This window comes from Parasteatoda tepidariorum, chromosome X1, assembly GCF_043381705.1.
Source record: "Parasteatoda tepidariorum isolate YZ-2023 chromosome X1, CAS_Ptep_4.0, whole genome shotgun sequence".
Classification (NCBI taxonomy): Eukaryota; Metazoa; Arthropoda; class Arachnida; order Araneae; family Theridiidae; genus Parasteatoda; species Parasteatoda tepidariorum.
In genome coordinates, this window is record NC_092214.1 from 65,498,255 (window position 1) to 65,507,949 (window position 9,695).

Here is a 9,695-nt window from a genome sequence, read left to right on the forward strand (position 1 = left end):
TTTTACTAGACAGAATTTGGAAAAATTAGCCTAAACTTTAAACCTTATTAAATCCAGCTTATGTTAGATTAATTTAATTATTATGTTATTTGATTAGATTATGCTAGATATGTTTTTGATGATGAATTTTATATTAGATTTATTCATAAAAAATCATCTTTGCGCTATCTGGTGTAACTTACAGAGATTCATGTTACTTTTAAATTAACCACAATAATTTATTACATTTAAATTTACTAAATGGAAATTGCAAAAGTAGTCTGAACTTTTCAAAAATCATCGTCCAAAAATGGATTCTATACATAAATTTATTAGAAATTAAAGTAATTTAATTCCACCAATCACGTTAAAGTAAACTTCATACCAGAATTATGATGGTGGCTCATGATAAAACATGAGTAGACCTGCACTCACGTTCAACAGATGTGCTCATCAATAGAAGTTCAGAGATATTCTAAGACTCAGAGATAATACGCTGTATTGAGACCCTATTAAAGCCAGCGTATAAGGACCCTATTTCTCCCCCTTCCAATAATTCCCTAGGGGGGCGCTATGCAAATAGTTGGATTTACTGTATCAGGCGCGTCACTTCTACCGAATGTGTTTCCCCCCCTCATTTATGCAACCCCTTCTCATTTTGTGCATCCCCCTGTCCACGGACTCTTGGATGACAACTGACGGAGTAACTTGACAAGCAAGACCCATAGTAATGGCTTGTAGGGATGGTGAATGGGGATGATTGTCCACCCCCTTTCGATTTGAACATCCAAGAAGAGATAGAAAAAAAATCTAAATGAGTCAAATGTAATAAAAAGTATAAGTGGATAATGAAGATGTAAAGGTAATGAGCACTCAACAAAATTGTTACAGTTCGAAATTTCCTATTTAGCATTTAGAGTAAGGCTGGAAAAAAAATTTGACCTAATTGTATGCTCATCACTTCAAAAAAATTGCTGCACGAAAACAGAATAAAACTTTCTGTATAACGTTCCTCTTTGTTTGCGGATATTGTTTTAAAGAGTGCTTTCACCTAATGTGTTAGCCTAACAGGAAACATCATATAATGATGCAAAAGTAATTGAAGACGACAAAAATGTCGAACCAGATTATCTGTAAGATCTTTAAATATCAAAGCAATTTGATGATTAAAAAAACTTATTAAGTTCAAAGTAAAAATAATTGAAATATTTTTTTATATACTTATTAAACTTGTTTTCTTCCCGCTTGTCATATAATAGATAAAATTTCATTTTTGAATTACTTTGGTAGTAAGACAGTAATTTGAAAAAGGAACCACTATACACAACTAATCACATTATTTTTACAGGAAAATATAATGCGTGTACTGTGATATTTTAAATATCAATAAACATTGGTGTATTAGGCTCAAAATCCAATAATTTGCAAATGAAGAATAATACTTATGACTCATGAGTAATTTTGTAAGCAAAATTAAATAATTCAATTCGACAACATTCGTCAAATAGCCAATGTTTATCAAAGAGATAACATTCGTCAAATAGATAATGAAGCATTCGCCATAGATAACGACCTTCTTTGTTTTATTTTTTATTTTTCTTCGCCCACGTATTGACAAGTAATGCCCCTGTAAATCTGTTTCTCTGCATGAGCAGTAACTGTGCAACAAAACTATGATGAAGCTGTGTGAAAATTTCCGTATATAACTCAAATTTCAATCTTAAAAGAAACTTTCAGGAATGTAATTTTCAGAAATATATATATAAAAAAAATTATTTTATGATTTTTTAATAGTCACAGTCATCACCCTCAGTAGTTTTTCGTATTGTTTTTTCTTCATCTTTTTTTTTCTTTGCTCTTTCTGAAATTCAGAGCTGTGACCCTGTAATTCTATTTCACTGTAATTCTATTTCACTGCAAGTAGATTAGCTGTGCAAGGAAATTACTATAAAACATTGAACTGGCATTGAAAGCACTTTTGATATTCAGAAATGTAAAAATAAAAAAAAAATTCAAAAATCAAAGAAAATACAAGATAAGTCGCAATGTTGCAGATGGGGGGATAGTAAACGTTTAAACACTGAGTCTTAATTCTTATAATCAGAATTCTTATAATCAGAAATCTTATAATTTTTATTATCAGAATCTATAGCGCTCTTTTTTTTTTATCTTTGTCATATTGAACTTTTTTCGATGACGAGCAGCACACGATTTCTTCGAAACAAATTAATATTAAGGAAATAATGAAACTATTTTTCATTATTAATAATTTATAATATATCACATTAGATATGATAATTTGAGCCCCATGTAATCAAATATCTAAAAATAAATTATTTTAATTAGTAAATTTGTATTAGAAATGAATTATCACAATTATTTCATCATTAATCGGAAGCAAAAATTTTAATAACATATAAATTTCTACATTTATTTAAATTTTCCTTACATGGCATTAATACATAGTATTTATTCGCATCAACAAATCTATAAATTATTTCAAAGCATTATAAGGCTTGCTTAAAGCTAGAAATTGTTTTAAAAGGTATTTCTAACAATGTTTGCTTGAGGATGTGCTTGTTTTTAATTGCTGTTGATGCTAGTTTTGAATATTTTGAAATAAATGTGTTTTAATTTTGTTTTCACATAAGTACTTTAATCTTTCAAAAGCATCTTTACGAAGCCGTTAAATAATATTTGGTTTTAATTTAATCTTCTTTTATTTTCTTAACCCTGATTCAAATTTAGCATACAAAGCTTCAGTTTCTATGAAGATAGTATTACAAATGTTGTAAAAATAAATGACCTTTTATCATTTTCGTATTTTCAATCTTATTATAAAAACCACAACATGATCTTTCTATTCGAAGTAATTTGTTATTTTCTATTAATAATTCATCGAGTAAGAGCTATGGTCAGAAGTAACACACTACAAGTAGTGAAACTACTGTAGTCGTTACTTTTTTTTTTGCAGTTTGTAGTGTGATGTGATACTTTTTTTAAAAAAAGTAGTCTAGTAAGTAGGGAGATAAAAAAATAACAGTAGTTTGTAGCTATTCCTGGAAACTGCTTTTAACGTTAGTTCAGAATAGAAACAATGTTCTAACGCAACTAATTGTTTGAATTTGATGAATACAAATCTTTGCTGGTCCACCCATGGATGCAATGAAAATGACCTTTGGCTGCAGATGAGCTTTAATAGAAATAACGTATTTAAAATCACGTATAACTAATATTTAAACTAGCCATTATCTAGTGTGTAGTGAGATAAAAAAAATAACAGTAGTTTGTAGCTATTCCTGGAAACTGCTTTTAACGTTAGTTCGGAAAAGAAACAATGTTCTAATGCAACTAATTTTTTGAATTTGATGAATACAAATCTTTGCAGGTCCATTCATGGATGCAATGAGAATGACCTGTGGCTGCCGCTGAGCTTTAATAGAAATAACGTATTTAAAATCACGTATAACTAATATTTAAACTAGCCATTATCTAGTGTGTAGTGAGATAAAAAAAATAACAGTAGTTTGTAGCTATTCCTGTAAACTGCTTTTAACGTTAGTTCGGAAAAGAAGCAATGTTCTAACGCAACTAATTTTTTGAATTTGATGAATACAAATCTTTGCTGGTCCGTTCATGGATGCAATGAAAATGACCTGTGGCTGCAGCTGAGCTTTAATAGAAATAATGCATTTAAGATCACGTATAACTAATATTTAAACTAGCCATTATGAAAATAAATAATTAATCACTTTGATCATACTTTCACATGCGAATGCACACTCTGGAAACATTGATATTATTTCAAAAAAAGAGGATGTATTTTCGATGTACTTAATTTTTATACAAAATAAAAGAGCAATAAACAATTAAATTGCAAGCATTTGATAATTTTGAAATTCTTATATTAAATAATCGCTGTCGAAAAAGAATGAATAAATAAGTATGAATAAATATTTCTTAATTATTCCCTTATAGTTAATGTTAACCAATTTTTTATCTCAAAACCGTTTCGAACATAGATCTAAATTAAGTTCTTCAGAAAAGTTCGTGTCCTCAAATTAGTGAAGTAGCTACTAATTCCAAAGTAGTTTGTAGACACAAAATTTTAAGAAAAGTAGTTGTAGTTGTAGTTAACTATATTTGTAGTAGTTGTTTTAAATTACAGCTGTAGTAAACTACAAAAGTAATGAAGTTTTTCCAACCATTGAGTAAGAGCTATTTTGGTTTTAAAAGTTAAAAAAAAGGGAGAAAGAGTTATGTGAAGTATTCCGAAATGATATAAAAACATTCAAAACTTACAAAGAAAAAAATTTCCCATTATTCTCAGACATCACTCGTAATTCGAATCAAGATTAGTGATTAATGTTACAATTTCCTCAAAATAACGAATCAGGGAAATTCTTGGAATAGAAGCCGTTACAATATATTTATGACTGATAATGTGGAAGTATTTTGCCCGATTTGCATATTTTGAAAGTTAGTCTCGCAATTATAAGCGTTCTACGCCCTTAAGCGTTACTACACTTTTGAGCGGAATGAAGTGAACTTTTCAAGTTTTAATGGAGAGAAGAATTTTATTACCACTCTATCGTCATTGCTCCTTTCCTAATAAAATTTACTTCTCTAAAGGGATCCAGTTCATTTTCTCAAAACCCTCCAGTAAACTTCCTATTCATAATTAGATGTTTCTATCATTCGTCTGTGTTTAAAGAGAAGGATTCTTGGCTCTTGATTCAACTCAAATCAACAGCAATCTGTTCAAGCAAATTCTTTGCACCCAAACCGCAAATTAAGTCCATTTTGTTGTTATTTTTAAATTTATGGGTCAGTAGCGCATGATTGAAGGTATGATTTAATCATGTATCCTTTTATCATTTCTTTTTTGAAATATTTTTTTTTCATTTATCATTTCATCCTCAAAAATTTTTTTTTTCATTTTCAAAATATTTTTTTTTCATTTATCATTTCATTTTCAAAAATTTTTTTTTCTCATTTATCATTTCATATTAATAATTTTTTATTATATCATTTCATATTAATCATTTTTTCATTTTATCATTTTCTTTTTAAAATCACTTTTAATTTTGTATCATTTTATTTTTAAAACCAATTTTAATCAATTTTTATTTCATCATCTTATTTTTAAAATCATTTTTAATCATGTATAATTTTATTATTTCATTTTCAAAACCCTCTGCAATCATTATCATTGTATCATTTTATTTAAAAATCATTTTTTCAATCATTTTTTATTTTATTATTTTATTTTTAAAATAATTTTTAATCATCTATAGTTTTATCATTTCATTTTTAAAATTATTTTTAATTATTATCATCTCATTTTTAAAATTATCTTTTATCATCAAATTATAGTTTCATTTTTGAAATCATTTTTAATCATCAATTTATAATTTCATTTTTAAATTCATTTTAATCCTTTATCATTCCAAAATCATTTTCATTCATTTATCATTTTAATCAATTCATCACTTTTGTAAATCATAAATGAGGTATCAATTTTTAAATGTGAGTGAAATGTTTAAATTACACGTGAATACTTATTACATATTATATGTTTATTTTTTAAAGATTATAAAAATTGTTTCATTGACTTATCGCTTATACTCAAAACCACAAATTAAATAAAGTTTTTAGGTTTGTTGCTATTTTTAATTTTTTGGGCCTGTGCTTATGATTGGTTGATGATTTATTTTAATTAGATTTCTCATTTTCAAACTGTAAGTTATAAGTTTTCAAATATTTAATATTTAAATACACGAGAAAAACATATTTTAATATTTTTACATATTATAAATGCGTTTAAAAAGCGCAAAAAATATGTATAAGCATGCATTATGTAGTTTTATCATTTCATTTTTAAAATTATTTTTAATTATTATCATTTCATTTTAAAAATTATCTTTTATCATCAATTTATATTTTCATTTTTGAAATCATCTTTAATCATCAATTTATAATTTCATTTTTAAATTCATTTTAATCATTTATCATTCCAAAATCATTTTCATTCATTTATCATTTTAATCAATTCATCACTTTTGTAAATCATAAATGAGGTATCAATTTTTAAATGTGAGTGAAATGTTTAAATTACACGTGAATACTTATTACATATTATATGTTTATTTTTTAAAGATTATAAAAATTGTTTCATTGACTTATCGCTTATACTCAAAACCACAAATTAAATAAAGTTTTTAGGTTTGTTGCTATTTTTAATTTTTTGGGCCTGTGCTTATGATTGGTTGATGATTTATTTTAATTAGATTTCTCATTTTCAAACTGTAAGTTATAAGTTTTCAAATATTTATTATTTAAATACACGAGAAAAACATATTTTAATATTTTTACATATTATAAATGTGTTTAAAAAGTGCAAAAAATATGTATAAACATGCATTATGACTAGTTTTACAAGTTTTAAATTTTAAATGCTGTAACTACATAACCCTTAGGCTAATCACAAGTGGAACCTAGATGCGTTTGCACAAGGTAAATCTTAAAATGATACAAAACATGAATTAAAAATATAAATATTTTTTCAAAAAGTGTTATAGAGTTACCGAGTTTTAGTATTACCGAGTATTTCACAATCATGACGATTTTACAAAAATATTTTTAAAAAAATTGCATAAAATTCTGAATAAATAATAAGAAAAACTGTTCGTTCATGGAATAATTTAAATCGTTCATTTTCGTTTCATCAGATTTCAAAATTAACAAATTTTATATTCTTAAGAGAGAAAACATTAACATTGAATTCTTTTTGTTAATGGCTTCCTCTCATACAAATATAAAAACTAATTTTAAAGGGAAGTCTGACAAAATACCATCTATTGAAATATATGAGAAAAAATCACTCGTCTTTCTTCGATAATTTAGCATTTTAATGAATATCTGATAGCAATAAAAAAACGTTTTTATTTATATTTCCATAAAAACTAGTTTTATGTTTATTTTAGGAAGTATTTCATATTATATTAATGAATACTTAGTAACAAAAATATGCTAGACGAAATAAATTATCCAGTTATATGTATAAAAAATATAATAAGAAACAAACAAATTTTTAAAAAACTAAATTGACTTTTAAGTAAATAAACACAAAAAAAGGAAAAGTAAATGTTTATCCTTGTAACAAAGATATTTTATTGGAATTTTTTTGACATTTAGAACTAAACTAAAAATTTTGATTTCATCAACAAAAAAAATGAAAAAAAAAAGAAGAAAAAAAACAATCAAAATAAATAGCCTAAAAGAATACTGGTACGTTTTTTATGTTATTGTTCACGTTTAAGTTGCAAAGCAAATTAATTTAACTTGTTTCATCATTTGCATTTCGCTTATTATGTTTAAATCATGAAATTATATTTATAACCGAATACCTCATACATAATTTGTATTTATATCTAAGAAACTTATCCAATATCTATATCATGAAATCAAATTTACGTTAAAATAAAGCACACTTTACCGCTTTCAGCTGCTTAGTTATAACCTCAGCACTTTAAACACAACAAAGAATATATAAATCTTTTATATCAGAACTAATTCATTCTATTTTTACAAAAACTATCGAAGATACTTTTAAACACTATCGACTGCTTGAACTAAGTCTAAAATTTAAAAAAGAAACAAAATCGAAAGATCACTCGACAGAGTTTCGCATAATTGGTATTTATATTTAAAAACAACTCATCAATATCTATATCATAAAATAAAATTTACTCTAAATTTAGAAGCTCAATCAACCACTTTCAGCTGCTTAGGTTTAACCTCAGCACTTTAAACGCAACAAAGAATATATAAATCTTTTATATCAGAACTAATTCATTCTATTTTTACAAACACTATCGAAGATACTTTTAAACACTATCGACTGCTTGAACTAAATCTAAAATTTAAAAAAGAAATAAAATCGAAAGATCACTCGACAGAGTTTTGCATAATTGGTATTTATATTTAAAAACAACTCATCAATATCTATATCATAAAATAAAATTTACTCTAAATTTAGAAGCTCAATCAACCGCTTTCAGCTGCTTAATTATAACCTCAACACCTTAAACATAGCAAAGAATGCATCAATCTTTTATAACGGAACTAATTCATTCTATTTTTACAAAATTTATCGAAGATACTTTTAAACACAATCGACTGCTTGAACTAAATCTAAAATTTCAAAAAGAAACAAAATCGAAAACTGGTTCGCGGTCGCAGGAACTCATTGCCACCTGGTAAATGCGACGAAACGCATCGGGAAAAGTAAAATAAAATCCTGAGAGAAATTGGAAAAGTTTTCCCGTTGAAAGATTTGTAGTGGTGTGCTGAATCCTCAATGATGCGCACAAATTCCCAGCCAGGCTTTGAAGCTAAATAGGTTTTAAATATGAAAAGTTTCAGATAGTTCCAGGCCATTAATCTTAATGAAGAAGGATGAAACATTCTCAGATCAATTATAGCAATAATCATTTGCCATTAATCAAAGTAGGGATCGGAAAGCATTTTAAGTGCCCTCACCCTTCCTCTGTCAAGCAAAGCGACAACCTTGATTTATCTTGTGCGTCTTTTACAGGTACAGCAGGTATAGGAGAAAATCCTTAACAAAGTTATTCCGTACGGGATTCCAGGATTCTATTATCCTAATGACTTCCAGCCCATCTAATGTCATTGGACCCCTGCATCAACTAAGTTATTTCGTTGCTTCTCTGCTACTGCTTATTGCCTCTAACTCACTTAATAAGTATTTTTGATCCAAGATTGATTTAGACCGCTCATAACGTTGTTATTCTAAATACTTTGTTACGAATTTTAAAAGGGAGCTATAAAAAATAATTGGAGAAGTTTTTGAGTAAAACAATGCTTTTTTCAATTGCGGATTATGTGGCCATAATCCATTCTGAATTTCATATTTTTATGAATAAAAAGTAAAAATAAAAAGTTTTTGTTTAAAAAAAATAGGAATGTTATGTCTAAGAGAAGTGTATGAAATGTATATTTTAAACATACGTTTTCTTTCAGTAGAATTTAAATTGCGGATTATGTGGCGTATATCATAACCCATTTAAAATGTTTTATTTTTAAGAATGAAACGTAAAAATAAGAAATTTTTGTATGAAAAAATAATAATGTTATGTCTAAACGAAGTGTATATTTTAAACAAGTTTTCAAAGGCTGAATTTATATTGCGGATTATGTGGTGTATATCATAGACCATTTAAAAAACTTTTTATTTTGATGAATGAAGAGTAAACATAATAAGTTTTTGTTACAAAAAATAAAAATGTCATGTCCGAAAGAATCGCATATTTAAGTATGAGTTTTCTTCAGTTGAATTTAGATTGCGGATTATATGAAGAACATCTCAATCCATTTAAAATGCTATATTTTTATTAATGAAAACCACAAATATTAATTATTTGCTCAAAGAAATAGTTTTTAGAAGGTTACTGTCCAAAAGAAGGGCATATTTTAAATATACGCTTTTTTCAATTCAACCTATATTGAGAATTACGCGTCGTATGTCATAACTATTTATATTTTTTTTAGCAGTTCTATGAATGTAAAGTAAAACAAATAAGTTAACTATACACTATACATTAACATTTTAATATTGTTTTCTTATAATTTTACATGTTCTACATTTGATATATATATATATATATACATAAATATATATATACATATACATA

At 26.4% G+C, this 9,695-nt stretch overlaps 1 protein-coding gene across 2 annotated transcripts in view; it reads left to right on the top strand.

Annotated features, from left to right (window-relative positions):
- The window catches only part of LOC107437109 (EBF transcription factor knot), a 220,687-nt gene that overhangs the window by 60,965 nt on the left and 150,027 nt on the right, over positions 1-9,695 (top strand). The window lies entirely within an intron of this gene.